Below are 21,842 nucleotides of genomic sequence, written 5' to 3'. Positions count from 1 at the left end.
TGGATGGAGGGAGGTCACTGTGTGTTCCTGGTGGTGGATGGAGGGAGGTTAGACTGTGTTCCTGGTGGTGGATGGAGGGAGGTCAGAGTGTGTTCCTGGTGGTGGATGGAGAGAGACGAGATTATGTTCCTGGTGGTGGAAGGAGGGAGGTCAGAGTGTGTTCCTGGTGGTGGATGGAGGGAGGTCACTGTGTGTTCCTGGTGGTGGATGGAGGGAGGTTAGACTGTGTTCCTGGTGGTGGATGGAGGGAGGTCAGAGTGTGTTCCTGGTGGTGGATGGAGAGAGACGAGATTATGTTCCTGGTGGTGGATGGAGGGAGGTCAGAGTGTGTTCCTGGTGGTGGATGGAGACAGGCGAGAGTGTGTTCCTGGTGTTGAATGGAGGAGGCGAGTGTGTGTACTGGTGGTGGTTGGAAATAGGTCAGAGTGTGTCACTGGTGGTGGATGGAGGAGGCGAGTGTGTGTTCTTGGTGGTGAATGAAGGGTGGTCAGACTGTGTACCTGGTGGTGGATGGAGGGAGGTCAGAGTGTGTTCCTGGTGGTGGATGGAGGGAGGTCAGAGTATGTTCCTGGTGGTGGATGGAGGGAGGTCAGAGTGTGTTCCTGGTGGTGGATGGAGGGAGGTCAGTGTGTGTTCCTGGTGGTGGATGGAGGGAGGTCAGAGTGTGTTCCTGGTGGTGGATGGAGGGAGGTCAGAGTGTGTTCCTGGTTGTGGATGGAGAGAGGTGAGATTATGTTCCTGGTGGTGGAAGGAGGGAGGTCAGAGTGTGTTCCTGGTGGTGGAAGGAGGGAGGTCAGAGTGTGTTCCTGGTGGTGGATGGACGGAGGTGACAGAGTGTTCCTGGTGGTGGATGGACGGAGGTGACAGTTTGTTCCTGGTGGTGGATGGAGGAAGGTCAGAGTGTGTTCCTGGTGGTGGATGGATGGAGGTGACAGTGTGTTCCTGGTGGTGGATGGACGGAGGTGACAGTGTGTTCCTGGTGGTGAATGGAGGGAGGTCAGAGTTTGTTCCTAGTGGTGGAAGGAGGAAGGTCAGAGTGTGTTCCTGGTTGTGGATGAAGATAGGCGAGAGTGTGTTCCTGGTGGTGGATGGGGAGAGGCGAGAGTGTGTTCCTGCTGGTGGATGGAGGGAGGCAAGAGTGTGCTCCTGGCGGTAGATGGACGGAGATCGGAGTGTGTTCCTGGTGGTGGATGGAGGGAGGTCAGAGTGCGTTTCTGGTGGTGGATGAGTGAGGCGAGGGTGTGTTGCTGGTGGTTGATGGAGGGAGGTCAGAGTGTGTTCCTGGTGGTGGATAGAGGGAGGCGAGAGTGTGTTCCTCGTGTTGAATGGAGGAAGCGAGAGTGTCTTCCTGGTGGTGGATGGAGGAGACGAGTGTGTGTTCCTGGTGGTGGATGGAGGGAGGTCAGAGTGTGTTCCTGGTAGGGGATGGAGAGAGGTCAGAGTGTGTTCCTGGTGGTGGATGGAGGGTGGTCAGAGTGTGTTCCTGGTGGTGAATGGAGGAGGCGAGTGTGTGTTCCTGGTGGTGGATGGAGAGAGGTCAGAGTGTGATCCTGATGGTGGATGGAGGGTGGTCAGAGTGTGTTCTTGGTGGTGGATGGAGGGAGGCGAGAGTGTGATCCTGGTGGCGGATGGAAACAGGTGAGAGTATGTTCCTGGTGGTGAATAGGGAGAGGTGAGAGTGTGTTCCTGGTATTGGATTGAGGGAGGTCAGAGTGTGTTCCTGGTGGTAGATGGAAGGAGTCGAGAGAGTGCTCCTGCCGGTAGATGGAGGGAGGTCAGAGTGTGTTCCTGGTGGTGGATGGAGGGAGGTCAGAGAATGTTCCTGGTGGTGGATGGAGGGAGGTCAGAGTGTGTTCCTGGTGGTGGATGGAGGGAGGTCAGAGTGTGTTCCTGGTGGTGGATGGAGGGAGGTCAGAGTGTGTTCCTGGTGGTGGATGGAGGGAGGTCAGAGTATGTTCCTGGTGGTGGATGGAGGGAGGTCAGAGTGTGTTCCTGGTGGTGGATGGAGGGAGGTCACTGTGTGTTCCTGGTGGTGGATGGAGGGAGGTTAGACTGTGTTCCTGGTGGTGGATGGAGGGAGGTCAGAGTGTGTTCCTGGTGGTGGATGGAGAGAGACGAGATTATGTTCCTGGTGGTGGAAGGAGGGAGGTCAGAGTGTGTTCCTGGTGGTGGATGGACGGAGGTGACAGTATGTTCCTGGTGGTGGATGGACGGAGGTGACAGTTTGTTCCTGGTGGTAGATGGAGGAAGGTCAGAGTGTGTTCCTGGTGGTGGAAGGACGGAGGTGACAGTGTGTTCCTGGTGGTGGATGGACGGAGGTGACAGTGTGTTCCTGGTGGTGAATGGAGGGAGGTCAGAGTTTGTTCCTGGTGGTGGAAGGAGGAAGGTCAGAGTGTTTTCCTGGTTGTGGATGAAGATAGGCGAGAGTGTGTTCCTGGTGGTGGATGGGGAGAGGCGAGAGTGTGTTCCTGCTGGTGGTTGGAGAGAGGCAAGAGTGTGCTCCTGGTGGTAGATGGACGAAGATCGGAGTGTGTTCCTGGTGGTGGATGGAGGGAGGTCAGAGTGCGTTTCTGGTGGTGGATGAGGGAGGCGAGGGTGTGTTTCTGGTGGTGGATGGAGGGAGGTTAGAGTGTGTTCCTCTTGGTGGATGGAGGGAGGCGAGAGTGTGTTCCTGGTGGTGAATGGAGGAGGCTTGAGTGTGTTCCTGGTGTTGAATGGAGGAAGCGAGTGTGTGTTCCTGGTGGTGGATGGAGGAGACGGTTGTGTGTTCCTGGTGGTGAATGGAGGAGGCGTGAGTGTGTTCCTGGTGTTGAATGAAGGAAGCGAGTGTATGTTCCAGGTGGTGGATGGAGGGAGGTCAGAGTGTGTTCCTGGTAGGAGATGGAGAGAGGTCAGAGTGTGTTCCTGGTGGTGGATGGAGGGAGGTCAGAGTGTGTTCCTGGTGGTGGATGGAGAGAGGCGAGATTATGTTCCTGGTGGTGGAAGGAGGGAGGTCAGAGTGTGTTCCTGGTGGTGGATGGACGGAGGTGACAGTATGTTCCTGGTGGTGGATGGACGGAGGTGACAGTTTGTTCCTGGAGGTAGATGGAGGTAGGTCAGAGTGTGTTCCTGGTGGTGGAAGGACGGAGGTGACAGTGTGTTCCTGGTGGTGGATGGACGGAGGTAACAGTGTGTTCCTGGTGGTGAATGGAGGGAGGTCAGAGTTTGTTCCTGGTGGTGGAAGGAGGAAGGTCAGAGTGTTTTCCTGGTTGTGGATGAAGATAGGCGAGAGTGTGTTCCTGGTGGTGGATGGGGAGAGGCGAGAGTGTGTTCCTGCTGGTGGTTGGAGAGAGGCAAGAGTGTGCTCCTGGCGGTAGATGGACGGAGATCGGAGTGTGTTCCTGGTGGTGGATGGAGGGAGGTCAGAGTGCGTTTCTGGTGGTGGATGAGGGAGGCGAGGGTGTGTTTCTGGTGGTGGATGGAGGGAGGTCAGAGTGTGTTCCTGGTGGTGGATGGAGGGAGGCGAGAGTGTGTTCCTGGTGGTGAATGGAGGAGGCTTGAGTGTGTTCCTGGTGTTGAATGGAGGAAGCGAGTGTGTGTTCCTGGTGGTGGATGGAGGAGACGGTTGTGTGTTCCTGGTGGTGAATGGAGGAGGCGTGAGTGTGTTCCTGGTGTTGAATGGAGGAAGCGAGTGTGTGTTCCAGGTGGTGGATGGAGGAGATGAGTGTGTGTTCCTGGTGGTGGATGGAGGGAGGTCAGAGTGTGTTCCTGGTAGGAGATGGAGAGAGGTCAGAGTGTGTTCCTGGTGGTGGATGGAGGGAGGTCAGAGTGTGTTCCTGGTGATGAGTGGAGGAGGCGAGTGTGTGTTCCTGGTGGTGGATGGAGAGAGGTCAGAGTATGTTCCTGGCGGTGGATGGAGGGAGGTCAGAGTGTGTTCCTGGTGGTGGATGGAGGGCGGCGAGAGTGTGATCCTGGTGGCGGATGGAAACAGGTGAGAGTATGTTCCTGGTGGTGAATAGGGAGAGTCGAGAGTGTGTTCCTGGTGGTATTGGATTGAGGGAGGTCAGAGTGTGTTCCTGGTGGCAGATGGAAGGATTCGAGAGAGTGCTCCTGCCGGTAGATGGAGGGAGGTCAGAGTGTGTTCCTGCTGGTGGATAAGGGAGGCGAGAGTGTGTTCCTGGTGGTGGATAGAGAGAGGTCAGAGTGTGTTCCCGGTGGTGGATGGAGGGAGGTCAGAGTGTGTTCCTGGTGGTGGATGGAGAGAGGCGAGAGTGTGTTCCTGGTGTTGAATGGAGGAGGCGAGAGTGTGTTCCTGGTGGTGGGTGGAGGGAGGTCCGAGTGTGTTCCTAGTGGTGGATGGAGAAGGCAACAGTGTGTTCCTGGTGGTGGATGGAGGAGACAAGAGTGTGTTCCTGGTGGTGGATGGAGGGAGGTCAGAGTGTGTTCCTGGTGGTGGATGGAGACAGGCGAGAGTGTGTTCCTGGTGATGAATGGAGGAGGCGAGTGTGTGTTCCTGGTGGTGGTTGGAAAGAGGTCAGAGTGTGTCACTGGTGGTGGATGGAGGAGGCAAGTGTGTGTTCTTGGTGGTGAATGAAGGGTGGTCAGACTGTGTGCCTGGTGGTGGATGAGGGAGGCGAGAGTGTGTTCCTGGTGGTGGAAGGAGGGAGGTCAGAGTGTGTTCCTAGTGGTGGATGGACGGAGGTGACAGTGTGTTCCTGGAGGTGGATGGACGGAGGTGACAGTTTGTTCCTGGTGGTGGAAGGAGGAAGGTCAGAGTGTGTTCCTGGTGGTGGATGGACGGAGGTGACAGTGTTTTACTGGTGGTGGATGGACGGAGGTGACAGTGTGTTCCTGGTGGTGAATGGAGGGAGGTCAGAGTTTGTTCCTGGTGGTGGAAGGAGGAAGGTCAGAGTGTGTTCCTGGTTGTGGATGGAGATAGGCGAGAGTGTGTTCCTGGTGGTGGTTGGAGAGAGGCAAGAGTGTGCTCCTGGCGGTAGATGGACGGAGATCGGTGTGTGTTCCTGGTGGTGGATGGAGGGAGGTCAGAGTGCATTTGTGGTGGTGGATGAGGGAGGCGAGGGTGTGTTTCTGGTGGTGGATGGAGGGAGGTCAGAGTGTGTTCCTGGTGGTGGATGGAGGGAGGCGAGAGTGTGCTCCTGGTGGTGAATGCAGGAGGCTTGAGTGTGTTCCTGGTGTTGAATGGAGGAAGCGAGTGTGTGTTCCTGGTGGTGGATGGAGGAGACGGTTGTGTGTTCCTGGTGGTGAATGGAGGAGGCGTGAGTGTGTTCCTGGTGTTGAATGGAGGAAGCGAGTGTGTGTTCCAGGTGGTGGATGGAGGAGATGAGTGTGTGTTCCTGGTGGTGGATGGAGGGAGGTCAGAGTGTGTTCCTGGTAGGAGATGGAGAGAGGTCAGAGTGTGTTCCTGGTGGTGGATGGAGGAGACGAGTGTGTGTTCCTGATGGTGGATGGAGGGAGGTCAGAGTGTGTTCCTGGTGGTGGATGGAGGGAGGTCAGAGTGTGTTCCTGGTGGTGAATGGAGGAGGCGAGTGTGTGTTCCTGGTGGTGGATGGAGAGAGGTCAGAGTATGTTCCTGGCGGTGGATGGAGGGAGGTCAGAGTGTGTTCCTGGTGGTGGATGGAGGGCGGCGAGAGTGTGATCCTGGTGGCGGATGGAAACAGGTGAGAGTATGTTCCTGGTAGTGAATAGGGAGAGGCGAGAGTGTGTTCCTGGTATTGGATTGAGGGAGGTCAGAGTGTGTTCCTGGTGGCAGATGGAAGGAGTCGAGAGAGTGCTCCTGCCGGTAGATGGAGGGAGGTCAGAGTGTGTTCCTGCTGGTGGATAAGGGAGGCGAGAGTGTGTTCCTGCTGGTGGATGTTGGGAGGCAAGAGTGTGCTCCTGGCGGTAGATGGACGGAGATCGGAGTGTGTTCCTGGTGGTGGATGGAGGGAGGTCAGAGTGCGTTTCTGGTGGTGGATGAGGCAGGCGAGGGTGTGTTCCTGGTGGTCGATGGAGGGAGGTCAGAGTGTGTTCCTGGTGGTGGATGGAGGGAGGCGAGAGTGTGTTCCTGGTGGTGAATGGAGGAGGCGTGAGTGTGGTCCTGGTGTTGAATGGAGGAAGCGAGTGTGTGTTCCTGGTGGTGGAAGGAGGAGACGGGTGTGTGTTCCTGGTGGTGGATGGAGGGAGGTCAGAGTGTGTTCCTGGTAGGGGATGGAGAGAGGTCAGAGTGTGTTCCTGGTGGTGAATGGAGGAGGCGTGAGTGTCTTCCTGGTGTTGAATGGAGGAAGCGAGTGTGTATTCCTGGTGGTGGATGGAGGAGACGAGTGTGTGTTCCTGGTGGTGGATGGAGGGAGGTCAGAGTGTGTTCCTGGTAGGGGATGGAGAGAGGTCAGAGTGTGTTCCTGGTGGTGGATGGAGGGAGGTCATTGTGTGTTCCTTGTGGTGGATGGAGGGAGGTCAGAGTGTGTTCCTGGTGGTGGACGGACGGAGGTGACAGTGTGTTCCTGGTGGTGGATGGAGGGAGGTCAGAGTGTGTTCCAGGTGGTGGATAAGGGAGGCGAGAGTGTGTTCCTGGTGGTGGATAGAGAGAGGTCAGAGTGTGTTCCCGGTGGTGGATGGAGGGAGGTCAGAGTGTGTTCCTGGTGGTGGATGGAGAGAGGCGAGAGAGTGTTCCTGGTGGTGGATAGAGAGAGGTCAGAGTGTGTTCCTGGTGGTGGATGGAGGGATGTCAGAGTATGTTCCTGGTGGTGGATGGAGGGAGGTCAGAGTGTGTTCCTGGTGGTGGATGGAAGGAGGTCAGTGTGTGTTCCTGGTGGTGGATGGAGGGAGGTCAGAGGGTGTTCCTGGTGGTGGATGGAGAGAGGCGAGATTGTGTTCCTGGTGGTGGAAGGAGGGAGGTCAGAGTGTGTTCCTGGTGGTGGATGGACGGAGGTGACAGTGTGTTCCTGGCGGTGGATGGACGGAGGTGACAGTTTGTTCCTGGTGGTGGATGGAGGAAGGTCAGAGTGTGTTCCTGGTGGTGGATGGACGGAGGTGACAGTGTGTTCCTGGTGGTGGATGGACGGAGGTGACAGTGTGTTCCTGGTGGTGAATGGAGGGAGGTCAGAGTTTGTTCCTGGTGGTGGAAGGAGGAAGGTCAGAGTGTGTTCCTGGTTGTGGATGAAGATAGGCGAGAGTGTGTTCCTGGTGGTGGATGGGGAGAGTCGAGACTGTGTTCCTGCTGGTGGTTGGAGGGAGGCAAGAGTGTGCTCCTGGCGGTAGATGGACGGAGATCGGAGTGTGTTCCTGGTGGTGGATGGAGAGAGGCGAGGTTGTGTTCCTGGTGGTGGAAGGAGGGAGGTCAGAGTGTGTTTCTGGTGCTGGATGAGGGAGGCGAGGGTGTGTTCCTGGTGGTGGATGGAGGGAGGTCAGAGTGGGTTCCTGGTGGTGGATGGAGGGAGGCGAGAGTGTGTTCCTGGTGGTGAATGGAGGAGGCTTGAGTGTGTTCCTGGTGGTGGATGGAGGAGACGGTTGTGTGTTCCTGGTGGTGGATGGAGGGAGGTCAGAGTTTGTTCCTGGTAGGGGATGGAGAGAGGTCAGAGTGTGTTCCTGGTGGTGAATGGAGGAGGCGTGAGTGTGTTCCTGGTGTGAATGGAGGAAGCGTGTGTGTGTTCCTGGTGGTGGATGGAGGAGACGAGTGTGTGTTCCTGATGGTGGATTGAGAGAGGTCAGAGTGTGTTCCTGGTGGTGGATGGAGGGAGGTCAGAGTGTGTTCCTGGTGGTGAATGGAGGAGGCGAGTGTGTGTTTCTGGTGGTGGATGGAGAGAGGTCAGAGTGTGTTCCTGGTGGTGGATGGAGGGAGGTCAGAGTGTGTTCCTGGTGGTGGATGGAAGGAGGCGAGAGCGTGATCCTGGTGGCGGATGGAAACAGGTGAGAGTATGTTCCTGGTGGTGAATAGGGAGAGGCGAGAGTGTGTTCCTGGTATTGGATTGAGGGAGGTCAGAGTGAGTTCCTGGTGGCAGACCGAAGGAGTCGAGAGAGTGCTCCTGCCGGTAGATGGAGGGAGGTCAGAGTGTGTTCCTGCTGGTGAATAAGGGAGGCAAGAGTGTGTTCCTGGTGGTGGATAGAGAGAGGTCAGAGTGTGTTCCCGGTGGTGGATGGAGGGAGGTCAGAGTGTGTTCCTGGTGGTGGATGGAGAGAGGCGAGAGAGTGTTCCTGGTGGTGGGTGGAGGGAGGTCCGAGTGTGTTCCTAGTGGTGGATGGAGAAGGCAACAGTGTGTTCCTGGTGGTGGATGGAGGAGACAAGAGTGTGTTCCTTGTGGTGGATGGAGGGAGGTCAGAGTGTGTTCCTGGTGGTGGATGGAGACAGGCGAGAGTGTGTTCCTGGTGATGAATGGAGGAGGCGAGTGTGTGTTCCTGGTGGTGGTTGGAAAGAGGTCAGAGTGTGTCACTGGTGGTGGATGGAGGAGGCGAGTGTGTGTTCTTGGTGGTGAATGAAGGGTGGTCAGACTGTGTACCTGGTGGTGGATGGAGGGAGGTCAGAGTGTGTTCCTGGTGGTGGATGGAGGGAGGTCAGAGTATGTTCCTGGTGGTGGATGGAGGGAGGTCAGAGTGTGTTCCTGGTGTGGATGGAGGGAGGTCAGTGTGTGTTCCTGGTGGTGGATGGAGGGAGGTCAGAGTGTGTTCCTGGTGGTGGATGGAGGGAGGTCAGAGTGTGTTCCTGGTGGTGGATGGAGAGAGGTGAGATTATGTTCCTGGTGGTGGAAGGAGGGAGGTCAGAGTGTGTTCCTGGTGGTGGACGGAGGGAGGTCAGAGTGTGTTCCTGGTGGTGGATGGACGGAGGTGACAGTGTGTTCCTGGTGGTGGATGGACGGAGGTGACAGTTTGTTCCTGGTGGTGGATGGAGGAAGGTCAGAGTGTGTTCCTGGTGGTGGATGGACGGAGGTGACAGTGTGTTCCTGGTGGTGGATGGACGGAGGTGACAGTGTGTTCCTGGTGGTGAATGGAGGGAGGTCAGAGTTTGTTCCTGGTGGTGGAAGGAGGAAGGTCAGAGTGTGTTCCTGGTTGTGGATGAAGATAGGCGAGAGTGTTTTCCTGGTGGTGGATGGGGAGAGTCGAGACTGTGTTCCTGCTGGTGGATGGAGGGAGGCAAGAGTGTGCTCCTGGCGGTAGATGGACGGAGATCGGAGTGTGTTCCTGGTGGTGGATGGAGGGAGGTCAGAGTGCGTTTCTGGTGGTGGATGAGGGAGGCGAGGGTGTGTTCCTGGTGGTTGATGGAGGGAGGTCAGAGTGTGTTCCTGGTGGTGGATAGAGGAAGGCGAGAGTGTGTTCCTGGTGGTGAATGGAGGAAGCGAGAGTGTGTTCCTGGTGGTGGATGGAGGAGACGAGTGTTTGTTCCTGGTGGTGGATGGAGGGTGGTCAGAGTGTGTTCCTGGTAGGGGATGGAGAGTGGTCAGAGTGTGTTCCTGGTGGTGGATGGAGGGAGGTCAGAGTGTCTTCCTGGTGGTGAATGGAGGAGGCGTGAGTGTGTTCCTGGTGTTGAATGGAGGAAGCGAGTGTGTGTTCCTGGTGGTGGATGGAGGGTGGTCAGAGTGTGTCCTAGGTGGTGGATGGAGGGAGGCGAGAGTGTGATCCTGGTGGCGGATGAAAACAGGTGAGAGTATGTTCCTGGTGGTGAATAGGGAGAGGCGAGAGTGTGTTCCTGGTATTGGATTGAGGGAGGTAAGAGTGTGTTCCTGGTGGTAGATGGAAGGAGTCGAGAGAGTGCTCCTGCCGGTAGATGGAGGGAGGTCAGAGTGTGTTCCTGGTGGTGGATGGAGGGAGGTCAGAGTATGTTCCTGGTGGTGGATGGAGGGAGGTCAGAGTGTGTTCCTGGTGGTGGATGGAGGGAGGTCAGTGTGTGTTCCTGGTGGTGGATGGAGGGAGGTCAGAGTGTGTTCCTGGTGGTGGATGGAGGGAGGTCAGAGTGTGTTCCTGGTGGTGGATGGAGGGAGGTCAGAGTATGTTCCTGGTGGTGGATGGAGGGAGGTCAGAGTGTGTTCCTGGTGGTGGATGGAGGGAGGTCAGAGTGTGTTCCTGGTGGTGGATGGAGAGAGGTCAGAGTGTGTTCCTGGTGGTGGATGGAGAGAGGCGAGATTATGTTCCTGGTGGTGGAAGGAGGGAGGTCAGGGTGTGTTCCTGGTGGTGGATGGACGGAGGTGACAGTGTGTTCCTGGTGGTGGATGGACGGAGGTGACAGTTTGTTCCTGGTGGTGGATGGAGGAAGGTCAGAATGTGTTCCTGGTTGTGGATGAAGATAGGCGAGAGTGTGTTCCTGGTGGTGGATGGACGGAGGTGACAGTGTGTTCCTGGTGGTGGATGGACGGAGGTGACAGTGTGTTCCTGGTGGTGGATGGAGGGAGGTCAGAGTTTGTTCCTGGTGGTGGAAGGAGGAAGGTCAGAGTGTGTTCCTGGTTGTGGATGAAGATAGGCGAGAGTGTGTTCCTGGTGGTGGATGGGGAGAGGCGAGAGTGTGTTCCTGCTGGTGGTTGGAGGGAGGCAAGAGTGTGCTCCTGGTGGTAGATGGACGGAGATCGGAGTGAGTTTCTGGTGGTGGATGAGGGAGGCGAGGGTGTGTTCCTGGTGGTGGATGGAGGGAGGTCAGAGTGTTTTCCTGGTGGTGGATGGAGGGAGGCGAGAGTGTGTTCCTGGTGGTGAATGGAGGAGGCTTGAGTGTGTTCCTGGTGTTGAATGGAGGAAGCGAGTGTGTGTTCCTGGTGGTGGATGGAGGAGACGGTTGTGTGTTCCTGGTGGTGAATGGAGGAGGCGTGAGTGTGTTCCTGGTGTTGAATGGAGGAAGCGAGTGTGTGTTCCAGTTGGTGGATGGAGGAGATGAGTGTGTGTTCCTGGTGGTGGATGGAGGGAGGTCAGAGTGTGTTCCTGGTTGGAGATGGAGAGAGGTCAGAGTGTGTTCCTGGTGGTGGATGGAGGGAGGTCAGAGTGTGTGCCTGGTGGTGAATGGAGGAGGCGAGTGTGTGTTCCTGGTGGTGGATGGAGAGAGGTCAGAGTGTGTTCCTGGTGGCAGATGGAAGGAGTTGAGAGAGTGCTCCTGCCCGTAGATGGAGGGAGGTCAGAGTGTGTTCCTGCTGGTGGATAAGGGAGGCGTGAGTGTGTTCCTGGTGGTGGATAGAGAGAGGTCAGAGTGTGTTCCCGGTGGTGGATGGAGGGAGGTCAGAGTGTGTTCCTGGTGGTGGATGGAGAGAGGCGAGAGTGTGTTCCTGGTGTTGAATGGAGGAGGCGAGAGTGTGTTCCTGGTGGTGGGTGGAGGGAGGTCCGAGTGTGTTCCTAGTGGTGGATGTAGAAGGCAACAGTGTGTTCCTGGTGGTGGATGGAGGAGACAAGAGTGTGTTCCTGGTGGTGGATGGAGGGAGGTCAGAGTGTGTTCCTGGTGGTGGATGGAGACAGGCGAGAGTGTGTTCCTGGTGATGAATGGAGGAGGCGAGTGTGTGTTCCTGGTGGTGGTTGGAAAGAGGTCAGAGTGTGTCACTGGTGGTGGATGGAGGAGGCAAGTGTGTGTTCTTGGTGGTGAATGAAGGGTAGTCAGACTGTGTACCTGGTGGTGGATGATGGAGGCGAGAGTGTGTTCCTGGTGGTGGAAGGAGGGAGGTCAGAGTGTGTTCCTAGTGGTGGATGGACGGAGGTGACAGTGTGTTCCTGGTGGTGGATGGACGGAGGTGACAATTTGTTCCTGGTGGTGGAAGGAGGAAGGTCAGAGTGTGTTCTTGGTGGTGGATGGACGGAGGTGACAGTGTTTTCCTGGTGGTGGATGGACGGAGGTGACAGTGGTGAATGGAGGGAGGTCAGAGTTTGTTCCTGGTGGTGGAAGGAGGAAGGTCAGAGTGTGTTCCTGGTTGTGGATGGAGATAGGCGAGAGTGTGTTCCTGGTGGTGGATGGGGAGAGGCGAGAGTGTGTTCCTGCTGATGGATGGTGGGAGGCAAGAGTGTGCTCCTGGCGGTAGAGGGACGGAGATCGGAGTGTGTTCCTGGTGGTGGATGGAGGGAGGTCAGAGTGCGTTTCTGGTGGTGGATGAGGGAGGCGAGGGTGTGTTCCTGGTGGTGGATGCAGGGAGGTCAGTGTGTGTTCCTGGTGGTGGATGGAGGGAGGCGAGAGTGTGTTCCTGGTGGTGAATGGAGGAGGCGTGAGTGTGTTCCTGGTGTTGAATGGAGGAAGCGAGTGTGTGTTCCTGGTGGTGGATGGAGGAGACGGGTGTGTGTTCCTGGTGGTGGATGGAGGGAGGTCAGAGTGTGTTCCTGGTAGGGGATGTAGAGAGGTCAGAGTGTGTTCCTGGTGGTGAATGGAGGAGGCGTGAGTGTGTTCCTGGTGTTGAATGGAGGAAGCGAGTGTGTGTTCCTGGTGGTGGATGGAGGAGACGAGTGTGTGTTCCTGGTGGTGGATGGAGGGAGGTCAGAGTGTGTTCCTGGTAGGGGATGGAGAGAGGTCAGAGTATGTTCCTGGTGGTGGATGGAGGGAGGTCAGAGTGTGTTCCTGGTGGTGAATGGAGGAGGCGAGTGTGTGTTCCTGGTGGTGGATGGAGAGAGGCGAGAGTGTGTTCCTGATGGTGGATGGAGAGAGGTCAGAGTGTGTTCCCGGTGGTGGATGGAGGGAGGCGAGAGTGTGTTCCTGGTCGTGGATGGAGACAGGCGAGTGTGTTCCTGGTGGTGGATGGAGAGAGGTCAGAGTGTGTTCCTGGTGGTGGGTGGGGAGAGGCGAGAGTGTATTCCTGGTAGTGGATGGAGGGAGGTCAGAGTGTGTTCCTGGTGGTAGATGGAAGGAGTCGAGAGAGTGCTCCTGCCGGTAGATGGAGGGAGGTCAGAGTGTGTTCCTGCTGGTGCATAAGGGAGGCGAGAGTGTGTTCCTGGTGGTGGATAGAGAGAGGTCAGAGTGTGTTCCTGCTGGTGGATGGAGGGAGGTCAGAGGGTGTTCCTGGTGGTGGATGGAGAGAGGCGAGAGTGTGTTCCTGGTGGTGAATAGGGAGAGGCGAGAGTGTGTTCCTGGTTGCAGATGGAAGGAGGTGAGAGAGTGTTCCAGGTGGTGGATGGAGGGAGGCAAGTGTGTGCTCCTGGCGATAGATGGAGGGAGGTCGGAGTGTGTTCCTGGTGGTGGATGAATTGAGGTCAGACTGTGTTCCTGGTGGTGGATGGAGGGAGGTCAGAGTGTGTTCCTGGTGGTGGATGGAGGGAGGTCAGCGTGTGTTCCTGGTGGTGGATGGAGGGAGGTCAGTGTGTGTTCCTGGTGGTGGATGGAGGGAGGTCAGAGTGTGTTCCTGGTGGTGGATGGAGAGAGGCGAGAGTGTGTTCCTGGTGGTGGATGGAGAGAGGCGAGAGTGTGTTCCTGGTGGTGGATGGAGGGAGGTCAGAGTGTGTTCCTGGTGGTGGATGGAGGGAGGTCAGTGTGTGTTCCTGGTGGTGGATGGAGGGAGGTCAGAGTGTGTTCCTGATGGTGGATGGAGGGAGGTCAGAGTGTGTTCCTGATGGTGGATGGAGAGAGGCGAGAGTGTTTGCCTAGAGGTGGATGGAGGAAGGAGGTGAAAGTATGTTCCTGGTGGTGAATGGAGGAGGGAGGCGAGAGTGTGTGCCTGGAGGTGGATGGAGGAGGGAAGTGTGACTGTGTTCCTGGTGATGGATGGACAAGGGAAGAGCGAGTGCATTCCTAGAGGTGGATAAAGGCAGCACGGTGGCTCAGTGGTTAGCATTTCACCCGCACGGCACCAGGGACCCACGTTTGTTTCCAACCTCGAGCTACTGTCTGTGTGGAGTTTCCACATTCTCCCTGTTTCTGCGTGGGTTTGCTTTGGGCGCTCCAGTTTCCTCCCACAATCCAACAATGTGCAGTTTAAATGAATTGGCCATGCTAAATTGCCCATAGATTTTGGTGCATTATTCAGGGGTATTCGGTCTGGGTGAGTTACTGTTTGGAAGGTCAGTATAGACTTGTTGGGCCAAATGGCCTGTTTCTACACTGTAGCTGATCTAATCTAATCTAGAGGTGAGAGTGTGTTCCTGGAGGTGGATGGAAGAAGGAGGGCAGAGTGTGTTCCTGGCAATTGATGGAAAAAGAGGTGAGTGTATATTCCTGCAGGTGGATGGAAGAGGGAGGTGAGCATATGTTCTTGGCGGTAGAGGGAGATGTGAGTATGTTCCTGCAGGTGGATGGAAGAGGGAGGGCAGAGTGTGTTCCTGGAGGAGGAGGGAGGGCAGAGTGTGTTCATGGAGCAGGAGGGAGGGCAGAGTGTGTTCATGGAGCAGGAGGGAGGGCAGAGTGTATTCTTGGAGGTGGAGGGAGGGCAGAATGTTCCTGGAGGTGGAGGAAAGTCAGAGTGTGTTCCTGGAGGTGGATAGAGGAGGCAGTCGAGATTATATTCTTAGAGATTGTTGGAAGGGGGAGGTGAGAGTGTGTTCCTGGAAGTAGTTGGAAGAGGGAGGTGAGAGTCTGTTCCTCAAGGTGGATAAAAGTGACATGGTTCCTTAGTGGTTAGCACTGCAGCCTCACAGCACCAAGGACCCAGATTCGACTCCAGCCTCGGGCAACTGTCTGTGTGGAGTTTGCACATTCTCCCTGTGTCTGCATGGGTTTGCTTCGGGTGTTCTGGTTTCCTCCCACAATCCAAAGATGTGCAGGTCAGACAAATTGGCCATGCTAAATTGTCTGTAGTGTTAGTTGCATTAGTCAGACAGAATTGGGTCTGGGTGGGTTACTGTTTCAAGGGTCAGTGTGAACCTGTTGAGCCAAATGACCTGTTTCCAGACTGTAGGTAATCTAATCTAAAGGAAGGAGGTGAGAGTGGGTTCCTGAAGGTGAAAGAAAGAGGCAGGTGAGTGTGTGTTACTGAAGGTGGTGAAGTAAAGTGAGAGTGTGTTCCTAAGGGTGGTGAAGGGAGGCAAGTTAGGGTCCAGTACAAAACCCAACAGCTTCAGCGATGGCTGCATTGCTGAGATTTACCCAGTGGCAAGGTCTTTAGTTCAGGCAAGATTGACACAAACAGAGTGAAGAGGGGACTCTCGTCTGGCCAACTACTTCCTGCTGGTGTTGGTGTCTGTATCAGGATGGAAGGATCCAGATCCAGGCCTATGGTTAAGCACTTAAAAAGGACTGTAATGAACTTTTAACTTTATTTCTTTATGTTCCTACTTTGTACCTAAGGTTTTGTACTTAGGTACCTTTATACTAAGATGGAGCCAGGAATTGCAACTTTGTACACTTTTCACCGTATTCCTGTATGCCTGAACTCAAGTACACGTGACAATAAAATCTAATTCACTAACCATGCTTTCAACATCCACCTGACCCATCTTATTCGCTTATGTGTTTGAATTAATTTACCTCTGACTCCAGATTTTTAAAAAAAATCTCAATTTCTCGTGCTATTAGTAACATTACTCATCTAGAAATAAATCAAATGAAAAGTGGAACATTGCTAAAGAAATTTTCAACACCTCATTCTGGGCTGTATTTGAGCTAATGTCCTACTGGTATAAAACCCCTGGCCTAGAGTTGAGTCAGTACTGAAGTGATGAGGTTTGCTGCCAGCCTCAAAGATATCTACCCACGAATGTTTAGCTTTCGCTTCGTGTTTATTTCCCTTTTCCAGACGAGAATGAAGTTGTGCCTGGCATCAAGTAAAGGAGATCCCCAAGAATTTATATACAGGAATTAGAATTAGAATCCCTACAGTGAGGAAACAGCCCTTCGGCCCAACAAGTCCACACCGACCCACCCGAAGAGTATCCCACCAAACCCGTTCCCCATTACTCCATATTTACCCCTGTCTATTGCAACTCACCTACACATTCCTGGACACTATGGGCTATTTAGCTTGGCCAATTCACCTAGCCTGCACATCTTTGGACTGTGGGAGGAAACCAGAGCACACAAGGAGGATGTGCAAACTCCACACAGACAGTCACCCAAGACTGGACTCGCATTCAGGTATCTGGTGCTATGAGGAACCACCGTGCCACCCAAATGTTACCAAGCTGCCAAATACATTTGAATAGACAGCAAGCTGTGAAGTAAGATACTCTAAGTATTTTCATTTTCAATCTGAAGTTTTATACATGGCAAAGTAAGGGATTGAAACACACATATGGACAGAGGGCAGAAGTTAAAATGTGATAAACAAACTTTTAAATATGTAAACTATTTCAAAAAAATGTAGAATCGCTTATCATTGTGGAGAAATTCAACAGAAATAAACCTACTCTTTCAGGGCCTGTGAGACTGTTTACTGGTAGTTCTGAACTGAGTACATTGTTAAAAGCCCAATTACATCTATTTCAAAATTATTTCAAAAATGTAGTATTGCTTATCATTGTGGAGAAATTCAACAGAAACAAGCCCACTTTTTCAGGGACTGTGAGACTGTTTACTAACCATTCGGAACTGAGTACATTGTTAAAACCGCAATTACATCTCATTCAATGAAATGCAATTTTTGAAGTCTTTTTAAAGCAGGATTAAAACCGTAAGATTGGATATTCTTGTCAGTAAATTGATTTCCAATTGTTTGCAGTCTGTAGAACTTCAAATGTACACATAATGGAGAAGTGTAAAGTTTGAGTATTACTGACAAAGAATTGATTTTGTTGAAACTTTATATCTTGCATCCATCAGGGCAATTTGCAAAGGTTAAAGCAAAGTTTATGCTGCATGAAACAAAAGTTTTGATTAATTGACGGATGAATTATGATTAGTAGAGGTAACAAAACAAAATAGGGGTCAACCATTTGTCAATTCATTTCTCAGTGCAATGCTTTAGGCAATCTTCCTGATTTAAAATTTAAACAAAGTCTGGCAGTTAATTACCAATCATCATTCAATGGTGCATTCATCATGGCAACAACTCTACTTAAAGGAAGAAAATGAGATATGTTTGGCTAATAATGTGATACAAATACCTGCAAATAAAGTAGTCACTGACCATATGGAAGATTTGATCTTGTTGGTTTAACCTTAAAGGGAAAGTCAGAGGTTTCTTCACAATGTCATGATTCTGATTCTTTTCTCATTTTTGCCACATTTTCTCAAGTTTCTTGTCATTGACCACACAATTCAAGCGATCTGAAATTTCTGCACAATATTGTCCTTAAACATAATCATCTTTGATCCTACATGCTTCATATTTATCAAATTGTCATCATGTTAACAAGTTCTTCAGTGTGAAATCGACATCTTTGACAATAACTGAGTACTTTACAATAATGCATGTTAAAATATCATATGGGAACGAAGTTATTATGAACAAGGTAACAGTTATTCAAGGCCCTTTACTCAGATACCATTCACTCTTTTGATCTGTTCCAGATTTGAAGAGAAGATCAGCAAGCGAGAATAATGTTTTCATACAGATCAGCACTGCAAACATTAATATTAAAGAGAAGAAATGGAAGCTGGATTTTAAAAATACAGTTTCTCACTATTTGTTTTCTTCTTTTAAAGAAATGTTTAATATTTGAGCTACTTTATCAATTAAAAAATCCTTATTTATTTAATTTTAGAATTATGCATTTTGATTTGCAAATTAAGGTATAATGCTAGAAACACATCTATAGCTAATTAGTTAAGTTCTGTACATTTCATCATTGCTGTTAAATTACCAAATGCTGCTTATAATTTTTGACAATGCCATACATGGTGTGTCTTTTATTGCACTGTTTTCCTGTTATTAATTTTTATGCCTATATAAAATTGACATGGTGTTTGAAGATGATCTGATAATTTTCACGCTGGGTTCTTGATAGTAAGGCCATATTCTAATATAGTTTAATTCTTGGATCTTTTTAAACAAAAATTAACACATCAATGTTGCCATATATAATACATTCTACCTTAGGTCTAAGCTAATGTTTCTTCATTAGAGTCTTCTCATTGCCACATTCATCTTCATGCAATTATTACTTGGTCATAACATCATCAATAATAGCTTCATATGTATATATGCAGGACTTATCCTTTTTACTCTGCAAGTAACCCCTGTGCATCACTCAGCCACAGAGTAGATTTGCTTTTCAACATTGACAGCAAATAAGCTGTAGCCAGATTATTTTTGAAGTGTGCTGATTATAATGAGGTAAAATGATTGCAATAATCTGAAGATGAATCTTTCAACACTAGGTGCATGCAGTACTGGCATATTGCATTTCTATGTCTTAGAAACTAAGACTTAAGCTGTAAAGGGCCTAAATGAGTATAACTGATCGTAATTACAATGTCCCAAAGTTCTTTGTTTGATGAAAATCAACTGTTTGGTTGGGAGACAAGATAAACTCTTTATTCTTCAATGCATTGCAAATAGGCAAAGAAATTATTGCAAATTAAACTTAGCTGAAAGTTACAAATGTATGCCTCATGTGTTTGTCCCTTTGATCTTGTAACAATACAGCAGACATGGATCCTGCGTTTTCATACATCAAACTGACACTGAATCTACCTGCTCTGCACATTGCCCCAGCCATTTTCTGGTTTCAATTTGCATCGAGCAAAAGGCAGGTGGGGATGGCAGGAAATGCAACTCATAGTGAACACCATCAGTTTAGAAGAATGAGGGGAGATCAAATTGTGATATTCAAGATGATAAAAGGTGTGAATAAAATAGCCATGGAGTGAATGCTTCCTCTTGTGTGGCATTTTAGGACAAAAGGTCATAGTCTTAGAATAAAGGGATAGCAAATTTAAACAGAGTTCAGGAGAAACTACTTCTCCAAAAGGGTTGTGAATTTGTGGAATTCGCTACCCCAAAGTGTGGTGGATGCTGGGATAGTGAGTAAGTTTAAGGAGGACAGATTTTTAGTTGGTAATAGGTTGAAGGGCTATGGAGAAAAGGCAGGAAAATGGGGGTTAGGAGCATATCAGCCAGAATCAAATGGTAGAGCAGACTCAGTGGGCAGAATGGCCTAATTCTGTTCCAATATCTTATGAACTTAAGAACAAGTTCTGGACTCCATCTGGTTGCCAGATACCAGCCATATCTCCTTTTACTTTGCTCTAACCCATTAGCCAATTGCTTTCTAACGCTACCCACGTGGAAATCCACCATATTGAACTATCTCCATCTCAATGTCTCCAAATTCCCGAACCCCAACATTATGCGGCAATGATGCCTACCTTAGCCCTCTATCTGGTCCTAGAGAGATCACAATAGTGGTAACTGCCAGTAACATCATCTCCCAAAGTCTACATACTCCCCAATGCTGTTCCGCAAACGCCACATACACATTTCCCCGTTTCCATCTCATTCTCTTCTCTATACATGTTTCTGCCTTCGCCTCATCAATCTTGACACCCCCACACCTTTTGGCAGTAATTTCCCCATTGCTTCCTACACACACCCTTTGCACATCCTCCAATGATGAAGAACAAAGATGGATTTCCTTGCTTTTTTTTGATTGCTTAAAAGATGCAGTGAATTGCTTCCATCATCAAGGTAGGCCAGGCAAGACTTCACACCCAATCCTGTCACAAATCTCACGATAGCCCACATTGCTCAGGCCCCAATAACATTCTGTCCACGGCTTTTACACAGTTAATAATGGAGTACTGCATGTCTCGTACAGCAAACTTTCAATTTCTGCATTTAATTCAGCACTTGACCCCACCTGAAGCTGTTATGGTGTTTGCATTTGAATAACAGCATGCAATATTTATTTTGTCTCTTCTAACAGCATCTTATGGGGTTTCCAGAAGCATCTGTACATATCAGTGCCCAGATGAATATGAATATGATTAGATTAGATTGGATTCCTTACAGTGTGGAAACAGGGCCTTCAGCCCAACAACCTTCTGAAGAGCAACCCACCCAGACCCATTCCCCTACATTTACCCCTGACCAATCCACCTAACACTTTGGGCAATTTAGCATGGCCAATTCACTTAACCTGCGCATCTTTGGATTGTGGGAGGAAACTGGAGCACCCAGAGGAAACCCACGCAGACAAGGGGAAAGTGTGCAAACTCCACACAGACAGTTGCCTGAGGCAGGAATTGAACCTGGTGCTGTGAAATATGAATATGAATTCTGAACACTCTAAGCATGGTCAGCTGCACTATCTTTTTAACCATCACCCTTGATATTAGTGAATAGAACTGGGCATTCAGTTGGCCGTGAAATCTATGAACCACAAATTTAAATTCTTTCTGTTGCTTTTTTAGAAATGCATACACAGTCAAAAGGAATGTCATTTGGCAGACCCCAGCTCACCTCCACTAGTTATCTCATCAGGGTTAAGACATTGTTGAACTGCATTTGCAGACATTTGCATATACCAGTTCAGTAAAATTGTTTAAAACGTTTTAATACTTCTAGCGGCATTTCCAAAGCATGAGCTCAGTGGATCTCAGAATCAGAAAACAGAAAATGTGCAGCAGTTTCTTTTTTACATTCTCTGTTTTCAGTGGGACATGGGTAGGCCTGTGATTCAATCTACTGCTTGAGTCCACATCCGAAAACTATACTGAGATAAATTCCTGAGCTTCTGAATGGTTCTGCCCCGCTTACTTTATAAAGTGTAAAGGGAACTTCTGTTGTGCAACAAATTTGGCCTGAAGGGGAAGACAAAGTGTATTCAAAATCTCACTTTTAATGGGACAGTTCTTCATCAGAATGGTATCGTGCCCTTCTGACATCCTGGTTGATGGTTCTAGTTGTAACTGCTGAAGTATCCATGCTAGAGCAATGCATTAGTTTTGCTAATGTGCTCACATGATCTTAATCCCATCAATTTGTTTGACATTTGGGCCTGTCCACTTGAACAAAGTGAGGATATACTTTACCACTCATTTGGATTCATCACTGAAATTTTAGATAGGATTCATGTTTAGCATTGACCATCCTGCATATTTGGGAGGTTGGGATTCACCTGTGAAAGTGTTCTAAGCTAAAAAATTTGAATAATTTATTTAAAGAAAGTTAGTCAAGACCTAAAAATGTAAGGCTGCATCTTTGACTAAACACTCTCAGTCAATTTTAAGGATGCTATTTTATTTATTGCATTTTGTATATAATGTGTTTTAATGCTATAGCCATAAAAATGAGCTGCATTAGTTGTAAATATTAAGAAAACTATGTAATATGGATATATGAAGTGCCTGAAATCTGTATTTCTAGGTCAAATTATTCTCTAAATATATAGCAGTTTCAGCTGCTTTCTATGATATAAGAGCCATTTTGTGTGTATTAAATCTCAGAAATGTCTTTTTGCATTGATTTGCTGGCAAATATTAATCCATTCATTTCTGCCCTATTACTACAGCCTCTTAATCACACCAATTCGGAAACCAAGTTCTTGGATCATTCCACGTGACAGCCCTTGACACTTCTGATATCCACCCTTGTCAGCATATCACCTCAACCACCTCTCCCACTAGCCTGATAGATTTAATGCTGAAACCTTGCCCCATTAGACAAATCTCCCTCCTACATCTAGTTTCTTACTAATAAAATCCTTCCTTATTCCTATTGTGTTCTGATGTTAGCCTGAGCAAAGAAATATCTATCAGCATTTAAAGGGAGTTATTTCTCAACGTCATGAGACTGCATGCACTGTAACACTCTGCAAGTTTGGGAAATCGCTGCTTTTCCTGAGAGAAAAAAAAAATCACTGAAATTGTTCAGTGTGTGATGAGTAATCTGACAGGATTAAGAAACTGAACCAAGCAGCTGGTATGTGAGATTAGTCCAGCAAGTAAAATACTAACAATTGTGAGAGTTATTCCTGTAAAACTGCAAAGATCAGTGTTTAAGTGGCTACAATTACATGAGTGTAATCAACCTTGAGTTCTTCCAATGTTATTTTTACTAGAAATGCAAACCTCAGCTGATAAGGCAGCAAATGTGAAATGACAGTAACAGGGACCC

The sequence above is a fragment of the Chiloscyllium plagiosum genome, unplaced genomic scaffold, assembly GCF_037043375.1.
Source record: "Chiloscyllium plagiosum isolate Xiang-an unplaced genomic scaffold, Cpla_swu_hap1 HiC_scaffold_6, whole genome shotgun sequence".
Lineage (NCBI taxonomy): Eukaryota > Metazoa > Chordata > Chondrichthyes > Orectolobiformes > Hemiscylliidae > Chiloscyllium > Chiloscyllium plagiosum.
This window is presented reverse-complemented; position numbering follows the sequence as displayed.